This window comes from Trachypithecus francoisi, unplaced genomic scaffold (assembly GCF_009764315.1).
Source record: "Trachypithecus francoisi isolate TF-2019V2 unplaced genomic scaffold, Tfra_2.0 Contig00500, whole genome shotgun sequence".
Lineage (NCBI taxonomy): Eukaryota > Metazoa > Chordata > Mammalia > Primates > Cercopithecidae > Trachypithecus > Trachypithecus francoisi.
Genome location: NW_022680682.1, coordinates 42,528 through 56,606, shown reverse-complemented (window position 1 = coordinate 56,606; position 14,079 = coordinate 42,528). Strand labels below are relative to the sequence as shown.

At 43.1% G+C, this 14,079-nt stretch overlaps 1 pseudogene; it reads left to right on the top strand.

Annotated features, from left to right (window-relative positions):
• The first annotated feature begins 2,886 nt into the window (after positions 1-2,886).
• LOC117084547 lies at positions 2,887-3,059 on the top strand (annotated as a pseudogene).
• The last annotated feature ends 11,020 nt before the right edge of the window (positions 3,060-14,079 follow it).

Genomic DNA, 14,079 nt, shown 5'->3' with positions numbered 1-14,079 from the left:
CCCTCTAGGCTACTATCTTCCAGTCCTCCAGCAGGCCAGACAGGAAATTTTCCAGGCTGCTAGTCTTCTCTTGCCTACTCCAGATACCCAGCCATGTGAAGATACCCTAGCTGGACGATCAGTTCTTGTTAAGAGTCTGACCCTTCAAACTCTACAGCCTCAACGGACCAGACCCTAGTTAATCATCTATAGTACCCCAACTGCCATCCATCTGCAGGACCCTCCCCCATTAGATTCACCACTCCAGAATAAAGCTGTGACCGTCAGACAGACAGTCTCTCCTCTTCCTCCTGGAAGTTGGAAGTATTCACCCCTACTTCCCTTAAACTCACCTACATTCCTAAAGGATAATAGTAATCCTTATAAACCTAATACATGCTTTCATTTTTATTAGGTCTCTTCTTCCTTACTTTAACTGTTTACAATGGGGTTTACACAGTCACTTCCCCAACTTGGACTGCACCCCAAAAACTTGTCATCCCTGCTATCTTCTGTCTAGTCATACTCCTATTCACCATTCTCAACTAGTCTTAAATGCCCTGCCCCTGTTTACACTGCCAGTTTACACTTATCCTCCAAACCATCGTAGCAGTTATCACCGGGTACTCTCCCCAATCCACCACTTTTGACTCCCTCTTGGAATGGATAATCTTTGCTAACAGGGAACCCTCCAATACTCTCACCCTCATAAAGTCCTATTCTTTACTTTTATACTCACTCTTATTCTTGTTCCCATTTTTATGCCACCCTCTACCTCTCTCCAGCTATCTCCACCACACTATCAATCTCTCTCACTCTCTCTGAGCCCTCTATAATCCTTCTTTAACAAACAATTGCTGGCTTAGCATTTCTGTTTCCTCCAAAACCACCAAGGCCTTGACTTACTCACTGCTAGAAAAGGGGACTTTGTATATTTTTAAATGAAGAATGTTATTTTTACCTTAATTAATCTGGCCTGGTATATAACAACATATAAAAAAATGAAGGATAGAGCCCCAAAACTCACCAATCAAGCAAATAATTATGCTGAACCCCCTTGGGCACTCTCTAATTGGATATGCTGGGTCCTTCCAATTCTCAGTCCTTTAATACCTATTTTTCTCCTCTTATTTGCACCTTGTGTCTTCCATTTAGTTCCTCAATTCATACAAAATGACATCAAGGCCATCATCAATCATTCTATATGACAATTGCTCCTTCTAACAACCCCAAAATATCACCTCTTACCTCAAAAATCTTCTTCAGTTTAATCTCTCCCACTCTAGGTTCCCAGGCTGCCCCTAATCTCGTTCAAAGTAGCCATGAGAAACATCACCAATAATCTCTCCATACCAACCCCCAAAATTTTCACTGCCCCAACACTTTACCACTATTTTGTTCTGTTTTTCTTATTAATATAAGAAGACAGGAATGTCAGGCCCCTGAGTCCAAGCTAAGCCATCATAACCTCTGTGACCTGCATGTATATATCTAGGTGGCCTGGAGCAACTGAAGAACCATAAAAGATGACATTCCACCATTGTGATTTGTTCCTGCCCCACCCCAACATTCCTCCCCTGGACAATGAGTCTCATGATCTCCCAACCCTGCACTTTGTGACCCTGTCCCCACTCACAAAGGATAACAACCTTTAACTGTAATTTTCCACTACCTACCCAAATCCTGTAAAACTGCCCCATCCCATCTCCCTTTGCTGACTCTCTTTTCTGACTCAGCCCACTTGCACACAAGAGAAATAAACAGCCTTGTTGCTAACACAAAGCCTATTGGTGGACTCTCTTCACACGGACACGCGTGACAGCACCAACCACTGTGTTTTTGCCAATATGAGGATTTCAACTATTCAAACCATATTCAAATAAAGTGAGTCTCAAGGTGTAATTAATCTGGGTGTTTCTGTACCTTAATTCCATTTTCTGTATGTCATTTTGGTTTTTCTGTCCATAAGTCATTTTGTACTACGTGTCTGTGCTGGAGTGTCGCTAAGCCTACTCTGAATTTAGAGGATGCCTAATTTGAAAATTGTTTTTTGCTCAATTAAACTCTGTTAAATGTAAATTCTCAAGATTGTATTGTCTGTTCAAAGTTTATTGTAGTTTCATATACATTTTAGAATTGTATTTTCCATTATCATGAAGAAAATGTCACTGGAAATTTGATAGGGAGTTTATCAAATCTATAGATTGCTTTGGATGACATGACACTTTAACTAACATTTATTATTTCAATCTGTTGGCATAGATATTCTGAAGTCTGTCTCTTCTATAATTCATTTTTTATATATCTCATTGTAAGGATTGTTTATCTCATTAGGTAAATTCATTTTTGAAAATTTATTATTTTAATGCTATTGTAAATAAAATAATTTTCTTCCTCTACTTTGTCAGTTTGTTTTCAGTGTATGGAACCATAACTTATACTTGTTTGTTAATTTACCGGTTTGCTAACTTACTGAGTTTATTTATTAGCTTAGACAGTTTTGTTGTTGTTTTTGAGACAGAGTTTTTTGTTGTTGTTTTTGAGACGGAGTTTCTCTCTTGTTGCCCAGGCTTGAGTGCAATGGCTCAATTTCAGCTCACAGCAACCTCCACCTCCTGGGTTCAAGCAATTCTCCTGCCTCAGCCTCTCGAGTAGCTGGGATTACAGGCATGTACCACCATGCCCAGCTAATTTTTGTATTTTTAGTAGAGACAGAGTTTCTCGATGTTGGCCAGACTGGTCTTGAACTCCTGACCTCAGGTGATAGACCCGCCTTGGCCTCCCAAAGTGCTGGGATTACAGGCCTGAGACACCGCACCCAGCCTAGACAGGTTTACCACATGGTTTATGGTTTTTTATATAAGATTATATGATCCTTTTCTTTACCTTGTTGCACTCCTGAGAGCAAGATGGGTCACCAGCAGCTGTACTGGAGCCACCCGTGAAAATTAGGCCAGGGTTCTCACTCTTGTTGCATCTGTTCAAACCGGCATGGTCTGATCCAGAAATATGGCCTCCATATGTGCCTCCGATGTTTCCATCAGTACATGAAGGATATCGGTTTCATTACGTTGGACTAAATGATCTATGATCTTCCTTTAAAGGATTATCCAAAGCATCTACTCAATGAAAAACCATGATAGTTCTTTGTATATAAAATAAACATTTGAAAAGAAAAAAAGATTATATGATCTACAACCTTCAACTTTGAACTTATTCATCTTCAATTCCTTTTTTTTTTTTTTTTCTTTTTTTCTGAGACAAAGTCTCACTCCTGTCCCCAGGTTGGAGTGCACTGGCATGATCTCCGCTCACTACAACCTCTGCCTCCCAAGTTCAAGTGATTCCCCTGCCTCAGCCTCCCAAATAGTTGGGATTACAGGTGCCTGCCACTACGCCTGGATAATTTTTTTGTATTTTTAGTAGAAATGGGATTTCACCATGTTAAGCCAGGCTGGTCTCAAACTTCTGACTTCAGGCGATCTGTCTGCCTCGGCCTCCCAAAGTGCTGGGATTACAGGTGTGAGCCACCGTGCCTGGCTTCATCTTCAATTTCAATTGCTCTTTTATATTCTTGGCTGGGCATAGTGGCTCATGCCTATTATCCCATCACTTTGGGAGGCCAAGGTGGGCAGATCATGAGGTCAGGAAATCAAGACTATCCTGACTAACACAGTGAAACCTGTCTCCACTAAAAATACCAAAAAAAAAAAAAAATTAGCCTGGCATGGTGGGGGTGCCTGTAGTACCAGCTACTTGGGAGGCTGAGGCAGGAGAATGGTGTGAACCTGGGAGGCGGACCTTGCAGTGAGCTGAGATCATACCACTGCACCAGCCTGAGTGACAGAAAGAGATTCAATCTAAAAATAAAAAAAGACATTGTAGCCAACAAATACATGCAATTATTATATTTTGATTAAAAACATAATCTTTTAAAAGGAGTAATTATTTTTTATTCAATGAATCTTTGATATAGTCACTTTAAATTCTTAGGTGTGAAGCCTATAAATGTTCAATGGCTTAGATAATGTCTTACACTGCATATCCTATATGCTAATCACTGTGACTGTCAGATTCTCTTTTGTTCATAGCGTTTTTAAATATAATATTTTGTTTTTCTTATTAAAATTCATTTTTCTGTCATGCCTAAATATTGATAAAAATACAGAAGATTGGTTTGCCTGATTTATTAATTCCAAGGTCAAATAGCAGTTTTGCTTTTTTTCTTTTTATTCAGTAACTCATTTGTTTCACACAGTAAACACGAGAATTAAATAACACAATTATAGTTATATTCTCATGCTAACAATGGAGAAACATTTGAGTTATTTTTTAATAGTGTTAAAGTCTTATTTTATATTTTATTACAGATTATTTCATGTCAAGTAACTAGAATATGAATTTTAATAATATACTATGAAATTAGAAAATGTGATAGTCACAGATTACAGAAGTACACTGAAGAAATAGATTCTATTAAGAGGTGTACATTTATATATACACACACTTTTTATTATATCTACAATTAAATGGAGTATATAAATAGCCATATAACAAGTAAAGTAAAAAGGTTACTTAAAATGTTTTTACATAAAAAGCTCAGTGTCAAGTTGCTTAAATTTTAAATGTTACCAACACTTAATGAAAAGTTGATACCAATTTCCCCCAAAAACTGTCAGCAATAGAAGAGGTAACATTTCCCAATTCATCTATTAGCCAGGATTACCATGATCCCAAAACCAGACAAAAGAATCAGAAATAATGAAGACTATGGAACAATGTCCCATATAAATGTAGATGCAGAAATTTTCAGAAACACTAGCAAATTAACTCAGCAACATATGAAAATGAGTACATACCATGACCAGGTAATATTTGTTCACAAATTTAGCGTTAGCTTAATATTTAAAAAATCAACTAACATATTACAAAATATTACTTACTGACAGGTTTTGTCCTGGTCACTTCATCTGTTCAGGACCCAAGAAACTGTTCTACTCTTGCGTCTCTAAGAAGCCAGATGCTTAACCATGAGAACCAGGAATAAGAAAGCTGAAGGAGCCAGAGGAGGAAGCCAGCTACACAGAAAGAGAGGTGACAGGACCTCCAGGTGCAGGATGCTTCGGGCAGGGAGGCGGTCAGGGCTGGCATTTGTCTGGGTCAGGTAGCATGAGGTGGATCTGAGGGTACTCATGGACAGGATGTTCCAGAAATGAAAAGAGCAGAAGCTCCAGCTTTTAGTTGCATGGTCATTACCATGACCAAATAATGTGAAAAGGACTGACTCTCCAACAAATGGCACCAGAGAGCTTAATGTTTAAATTAAAAAAAAAAAAAAAAAAAAATCTTGGGACTGGGCCCGGTGGCTCACTCCTGTAATCCTGGCACTTTGGGAGGCTCAGGTGGCAGATCACTGGAGATCACGAGTTTGAGACCAGCCTGACCAACATGATGAGAACCCCATCTCTACTAAAAATACAACATCAACTGGTCATGGTGGCACGTACCTGTATTCCTGGCTACTCGGGAGGCTGAGTCAGGAGAATTGCTTGAACCCAGGAGGCAGAAGTTGCAGTGAGCCAAGATCATGCCACTGCACTCCAGCCTGGGCAACAGAGCAAGACTCTGTCTCAAAACAAAAAACAAAAACTTGGACCCTTTTTTTGGCATATTATACAAAAAATGTCTATATATGCAAAGCAGAAGCTGGAAGTAACAGTTGCATACTCATGTTGATAATCTTATTATTCATAAAATCAAACCTTGGAAGCTGCTTAAATGATTTTTTGATGTGTAAATGAATTTTTTTTCTGTTTAATTGAGACAGGGTCTCACTCTGTCATCCAAGTTGAAGTGCAGTGGCACCATCTCAGCTCACTGCAACTTCTGCCTCCGGGATTCAAGTGATTCTCCTGTCTCAGCCTCTGGAGTAGCTGGGATTACAAGCATGTGCCACCACACCCAGATAATTTTTGTATTTTTAGTAGAAACGGGGTTTCACCGTGTTGACCAGGCTGCTCTGGAACTCCCGACCTCAGGTGATCTGCCCACCTCTGCCTTCCAAAGTGCTGGGATTACAGGCTTGAGCCCCCACACCCAGCCATATAAATGGATTTTTAAAATAACATATACATGCGATGAAATATAATTATACCTTATAAAAGGAAATTATGTCACATGCTACAATAAAGATAAACCTTTAGGGCCAGTGTGGCAGCTCACTCCTGTAATTCAAACAGTTTGAGAGGGTGAAGCAAAAAAATGTTTTGAGCCCAGGAGTTTATGACTAGCTGGGCAACACACACACACACACACACACACACACACACACACAGGATAAACCTTTAGGACATTATGTTAAGTAAATTATGCCAGGAACAAAATAACAAAGAGCATATAATTTGAGTTATATGAGTTATCTTCAGTAGTCATGTGATACCTTACCTTGTTTTAAACTGAGTGGCTCTCTCCCAGTAGAGAGTCGGACAGACTCCATTTTAGTTTCTTCACTTGTAACCCCTTTCACCTCCTTCCAGGCATAGGTAGTGTAAAACTGACTCAAAGCAGATCCAGGAACACACCTGCTGATAAGATCACCCAAAACCCCTACGTTTATCTCTTTGTGATAGTTTAAGTCCCTGCACCTAGAATTGTTTGTTTTTTAGTAACTGCATTTGTAACCAATTAATTTTTTAACTTACTGCCAGTTCTGCTTCTGTAAAAATTGCTTCAGCTAAAATCCCCCTCCCCTATTTAGACCATGGTATAAAAACAAAACTAACCTCTTCCTCAGGGCAGAGAGAATTTTAGGCGTTAGCTGCTTCTGGGTCGCCAGCTAATCAAATACTCTAATTTGTTTCAAAATGTGGCGGTTCTCTACAACTCGCTTGGTTACAACATTTGGAGGCCCCAGTGAGATGTTTGCCACCGTGCGAGAGCCGGACGCATTCCAGGCTCCCCCAGACTGAGGGCAGACTTATAGGGGAGGCACCCCGAAGATGTTCCAGGGCCCCATAAGACCCTGTCTTCCAGAGGGGAACGGATCGACCACTGGTGTGTGCCCATAAAAATTCAACTCCTGAGTTCTCTGGTCCTGGGAAGGTAAGTCAGATCTGACTCTGTTTCTCTGGGAGGGATGTGGCTCTGACAGGGACCCTCCCTCTTTGACTCTGCCCACATTCCAGGACGCTGGAGGACAGAGTCCTGCTTTTCTGTGAGGCATCTCTGTGTCTCTCTGGGAGGGAAGTGGCCCTGATGGGGGCCCTCTCTTGACTCAGTCCATATTCCAGGATGCTGGAAGACTGAGTCCTGGTTTCTGGCAGGCCAGTCTCTCCACTAAAGACTAGTCTGTCTGTCTCTGTCTCTGTCTCTGTCTCTCTCTCCTCTCTGCTTATCTCTCCTCCTTTTCAAGTTCCAGTTTCCTGGAGACCTCTGTTTCAGAATAAGAAAAAACTGTTATAAACTGTGTGAATGGTGAGTGGATGATGAAGTCAAGGGCTTGTGCTTGAACTTCCAGTTTGTAGCTCCATGGCGAAAGCTACGGAGTTTGAGTGGGCCCTGGCCTGCTGTTCCGTGGTGACCTCATAAGGCTTAAGGCAGCATCAGGCATAGCTCGATCCGAGCCGGGGGTTTATACCAGCCTGCCAGTGCTAAGAGGAGCCTGAGTCCCCTCAGGGGGAGCGGCCAGGCGGGCACCTGACTGATCCCATCACGGGACACCCCTTTGTCTGTCTAATAAAAACTGCCATAATTGTTTATATACCCTAAGGTCTATTGTTTGTTTTACGTTGATTGTCCTGCTTGGTGTCTATCATCTCATTTAGTGTCTAAGTTTCATATGTCAGGTCACCGATACTGCCCAAGGTGACTGGGAAAGAACTTCTTCAAGGTCCTCAGTACTGATTCTCTACCACAGGAGGTCAAATTTCTCATCAGTCATTTGGGCTGGCCGTCCCAGTCCTGCCTTTTTTGTCAGAAAGAAATCAAGTGCTGTTACAGGAAGGAGTGGGAAATACTCACCCATTTAGAACTTCTGGCACCATAAAGGCTGCTGGAATTTAGATTGCCACATCCCATGCCCTAGTAACTGGACTGCCTCCACATTAGATCAGTGGTAGGTCCAAAATAGTCATGCTGCAGACCTCCTTGCCCACCTTTTCTGTCATCCTGTAACGTTTCCCCTGCCTTTGAATAGAAGACTGTGCAGAGAAGCCTAGGCTCCTACTCCTTTTCTCCCTCTGGACTCCTATTCTGTTTCCCCATGGCTACTCTCCTACCTTAGGAGAGATCCGAGTGGTCCCTTTCCTCCTCATCCTTATCCCTTACCCGGCACATCTCGTTTTCCTGTGTCACAGCAAGTCCAGAGCCTCTAAACTTTAGCCCTGCTCTCCCTCCTAAAACCCTTGAAAGAAAAGGCTGAGTTTGAACTTTTTGCCTTTGAATCACGCAGACACCAAAAATACTTCGGGTATAGCTCAAGGGAAGGAGGTCCAGCCGGCCAAAGAGGCCTTGGGTCAGCCGCTACTCCTCCTCCCTAAATCTTGAAGCTTAAGAAAACCAACTTCATGTGGCAAGAAGTATTAGCTGTGGTGGTTTTCCTGCTCTTTCTGATTGTATTTCTGTTCTTCTGATACGCCAGCCCCCCAAGTTGTGAATCTTTCTGTCCGTGCCAGGTTTAATATCTCTGTTCACCCTTATTAAACTGCCTCTAAAATAGGAAACTTCTCTTCCTGGCCCTGTAAAGAGTGGAGTCCTCTCCAGTGTATGTTGTAGAATTTCTCTATAGGCTTCTCAGAGGATTATGGAGTCTGCCTGAAAAAAGGCAAACTCTGGACATTCTGTGAAGTAGAATGGCCACAGTATGGAACCAGGTGGCCCCCAGAAAGGTCATTTAACCCCACAGCTGTTCAGGCAGGTCATTACTGGAAGCCCCGGTCACCCCGATCAGTTTCCCTACATTGATCAATGGCTAGATTTGCTCCGGAGCCCTCCTCCCTCACTCCGTTCATGTGTCATTCATGATCCCACTTCCAAGGTCCCTTGAGCTGCTCTGTATTTTTACCCCGACCCTCAGTCCCCTCGGCTCCTCCTGTACTGCCTCCTTCTGAAGAAGAAGAAAGTTTTCCTCTCCCAGTTCCACCGCCCTATAACCCTCCTGCTCCCCTGGCTTCTTCCCTTGTTTCCTTGACTACATCTCCAATGAGCTCTCTGCCGATAGCCTCCCAATTGCTGTAGAGGCAGGAGGAGGTAGCCACCCCCTCCTCCCACTGAGAGAGGTTCAAATCCCTCCAGGTGAAGAGTGCTCAGCTCCCTTCTTAGTTTATGCCCCTTTCTCTACCTCTGACCTGTACAACTGGAAGGCTCATAATCCCCCCTTTTCTAAAAATCCCCAGGTTTTGACTTCACTAATGGAGTCCATGCTCTGGACTCACTGCCCCACCTCGGATGACTGTCAGCAACTCCTTTTACCCCTTCACCTCTGAACAGAGGGAGCTATCCAAAGGGAGGCCAGAAAGTATTACCTTATAACAGCTAGTAGGCCAGAAGAGGAAACCCGAGACCAAATTGAAGAGGTTTTTCCCTCTACCTAATTTTGCCTAATTAGGACCCAAATTCCTTAGGTGGAAGGAGAACTTTAGATGATTTTCAGTGATATCTCCTTGTAGGTATCAAAGGAGTCACTCGAAAACCTATAAATTTGTCTAAGACAACTGAAGTTGTCCAGGGGCCTAACTAGTCACCAGGAGCATTTTTAGAATGCCTCCAGGAGGCCTATCAGACTTACACCCCTTTTGACCCTACAACTCCCAAAAATAGCCATGCTCTTAATTTGGCATTTGTGGCTCAGGCAGCCCCCAACGTTAAAAGAAAATTACAAAAGCCAGAGGGATTTGCCAAGATGAACATCGGTCAGCTTTTAAAGATAGCCCAAAAGGTTTTTGACAACCAAGAGTTTGAAAAGCAGAAACAAGCAGCTCAGGCAGCTGAAAAGGCCGCTGACAAAGCATCAAAAATACAGGCAAAAATCATAGTGGTTGCTATTCAGGAAGTCAAGAAGGAAAGGCCCCTGTCACAGAAAAATGGTCAAGGAACCCTGGGTCCCCGCCAAAAAGGCCAGAAAGAGGAGCGGGCTCCCCTGGAGAAAAACCAATGTACTTATTGCAAGCAGATAAGACACTGGAAAAAGTAATGCCCATTTAGGCCAGAGGAAAAATCAGAAGAGAAAAAAGTCCTCACCCTCCCCGCTGCAGAGGAATCTGATAAGTGACAGGGCTAGGGCTCCTTTCCACTTAGCCCCTGGGAGCCCATGGTGACCGTCACAATAGGGGGCCAGCCCATATGCTTCCTAATTGACACCAGGGTAGAATACATAATACTACAGATGCCCCTAGGCAGTGTCTCTAGTAAGAAAGTGGCTGTACAGAATGCTAGTTGAGTTATTCAAGAATATTCTGTCACCCACTCATGAGAGATGAGTTTAAGACAGAAAAGAGTAACCTACTCATTCTTTGTGGTCCCAGAGTGTCCCTTTCTCCTGCTAAAATGAGACCTGCTCCACAAGCTGCAGGCATCTGTTTCCTTCTCAGCCCAACAAGCTCACCTCATGCTAGGAGACACAACACCTCCCACTGCCCAGATCCTGCTAACCATCCCTCTGTCAGAAGAATATCTCTTAGTTTCACCTTCACAACTGCCAGAAAATAAAACTAATCCTCTCCTACTGGACTTAAAGACTCTCTTTCCTCAAGTCTAGGCTGAGTCAAACCCCCCGGGACTGGCTATGCACCATCTGCCAGTAGTAGTAGAACTCCTGGCCAATGCCTTGCCAGTCCAGGTAAAGCAATATCCTATGAGTCAGCAGGCTAAGAAAGGAATCAATCTCCATATTCAGTGACTGTTACAGGCTGGCATACTTACACCATGTCAGTCCACCTGGAATACTCCATTTTTGCCAGTCCAAAAACCCACAACAAATGACTACTGGCCTTAAAGGAAGTTAACACATGGACAGTCACTGTCTGCCCGACAGTCCCTAACTCTTATACTTTACTCAGCCTGCTCCCACCAGAACACACAGTGTACACTGTCCTTAATTTAAAAAATGCTTTCTTTGCTATTCCTCTAGCCCCCAAAAGTCAACCTATATTTGCCATTGAATGGACAGATCCTGGCTCAGAAGACACCACCCAATTGACCTGGACTCAGTTACCTCAAGGTGTTAAAAATTCCCCCACCCTTTTTAAGGAAGCCCTCCAACAAGCTCTTGTACCATTTTGAGACAAACACCCTAATTGTCCTCTTCTTCAATATGTAGATGACCTTTTATTAGCTACTGAAACTACTGACAGCTGCCTGCAACATACCAAAGACCTACTTTACCTTCTTCAGGAACTCAGGTATGGAGTCTCAGCCAAAAAAGCCCAGCTTTGTCTTCCCAGAGCCTCCTACCTAAGATATAAAATAAACAGAGGAAAACAGGCACTCACCGGTGCTCGTAAGGAAGCCATCCTACAAATCCCCACTCCCACCACCAAAAGACAGGTACGGGAATTCCTGGGGGTCATAGGATACTGTCGCCTGTAGATATTAAGGTTCATAGAAATTGCTAAACCCCTGTACACTGCTACCAGAAGGAATGGCCCACTAGTTTAGACTGACACTGTAGAACAGGCTTTCCAAAACCTGAAAAAGGCACTAACTGAGGCCCCCACTCTAGCCCTCCCTAATATCTCAAAATCATTTCACCTTTTTATTCATAAAAGCCAAGGAGTTGCTAAAGCGTTGCTCACTCAGACTTTAAGACCCTGGAGATGCCCAGTAGCCTATTTGTCTAAGAGACTGGACCCTGTGGCCTCTGGATGGCCAAGCTGTCCGCAAGCCATAGCAGCAACCACAAGCCTGGTCCAAGAGGCTGATAAATTGACTCTAGGCCAAAATTTAACCCTTACAGCTTCACATGACATAGAGACCTTGCTACAAAGTGCTTCTAGCAAATAGATGTCTAATTCTTGCATCCTGCAGTATCAGAGTTTATTGTTAGATCAGCCTCATTTGACTTTCCCTCCCACAAGGTGTTTAAATCCAACTACTTTACTTCCTGATCCAGACTTCGCTACACCTGTCCATGATTGCCAAGAACTGTTAGAAACTATGGAAACTGGCCAACCTGATCTCCAAGATTTGCATCTAAAGAAGGTGGACGCCACCTTATTTACAGATAGTAGTAGCTTCCTCGAACAAGGAGTATGGAAGGCTGGTGCGGCCGTTACCATGGAGTCTAAAGTGCTATAAGCCCAGGCATTGCCAACAAATACTTCAGCCCAGAAGGCTGAATTGATCGCTCACCCTCACTCAAGTTCTCCAATAAAGGCAAATGTATTAACATTTACACTGACAGCAGGTATGCCTTTGCTACTGTACATGTACATAGAGTCATTTATCAAGAGTGTAGGCTACTCATCTCAACAAGAAAGACTATTAAAAACAAAGAAGAAATTTTATCCCTGCGTGAAACTGTCTGGCTTCCTCATAAGGTAGCTGTAATTCACTGCAAAGCACATCAAAGAGAAGACAGAGCCGTTGCCCGTGGTAAGCAAAGAGTAGACTCTGCACGCCAAGAAGCCACTCAGCTCCCAGTCGTGCCCTTAGTCCTATGGCCTGCCATGTCTTTTCCACAACCCAACTTGCCAAATCACCCAAAATACTCCACAGAAGAAGACAAACAGGCTTCAGATCTAATACAAATCAAGAAAGTTGATAGATTCTTACTGTTTCCAGAGTCTTCATACCTCGAGCCCTCAGAAAAACTCTAATCAATCATCTACATTCTACCACCCATTTAGGAGGAGTAAAATTCATCCAGCTACTAAGGAATCGTTTCAAGATACCCCACCCTCAGGACTTAGCTAACCAAGCAGCTCTCCAGTGTACAGCTTGTGCTCAACTAAACTCTAAGCAAGGTCCCAAACCCAACCCAGGCCTCCGTCTCTGTGGAGACTCACCAGGAGAAAGGTAGAAAATTGACTTTACAGAGATAAAACCACACCGGGCAAAGTATAAGTGCCACCTGGTGTAGTAGACACCTTTTCCAGGTAGACTGAGGCATTTGCCACCAGAAACGAAACTGCCACTTGAGTAGCTAAATTTTTACTAAATGAAATCATCCCAAGACACAGGCTGCCTGTTGTCATAAGGTCTGGTAATAAGCCAGCCTGCACCTCATCCGTAGTTCAGTCAGTCAGCAACGCATTAGACATCAAATAGAAGCTCCATTGGGCCTACCGACCCCACAGCTCTGGACAAGTAGAATGCATGAACTGCACCCTAAAAAATACTCTTACAAAATTAATTCTAGAAACTAGTTAGAATTAGATGAGACTACTTCCTTTAGCCCTTCTTAAAGTAAGATGCACCCCTTACCGAGCTAGGTTTACACCTTTTGAAATTATGTAGAGAAGGGCTCCACCTATCCTGCCTAGGATGCCTAGACATCCATTTAGCAGAAATCTCTCAAGTGAATTTATTACAGTACTTGCAGTCTCTCCAACAAGTACAAGACATCATCCAGCTGCTTGTCCAGGGAGCACACCCAAATCCAGTTCCTGACCAGACAGGACCCTGCCACTCTTTCCAGCCAAGTGACCTAGTGTATGTTAAAAATTTCCAGAAAGAAGGACTCATTCCTGCCTAGAAAGGACTTCATACTGTTATCCTCACCATGCCTTCAGCTCTAAAGCTAGATGGCATTCTTGCTTAGATTCATCACTCTCGCATCAAAAAGGCCAGCAAAGCCCAGTAAGAAACATAGATCCCCAAGCCTAGGCCAAGCCTCTTAAAACTGCACCTAAGTCGGCGAAGCCATCAAATTAATTCTTTTTGTTTACTTCTTTTGTTTGTTTCCACCTATCACGTCCTCTGCTCCATCCTACTCTTTTCTCCTTACTTCTTTCACGACAGGACGTGTATTTGCAAACACTACTTGGAAGGCAGGAACCTCCAAAGAAGTCTCTTTTGCAGTTGATTTATGTGCTTTATTCCCAGAGCCTGCCCATACGCATGGAAAGCAATGCAATCTGCCAGCCACAGGAGCAGGGAACGTTG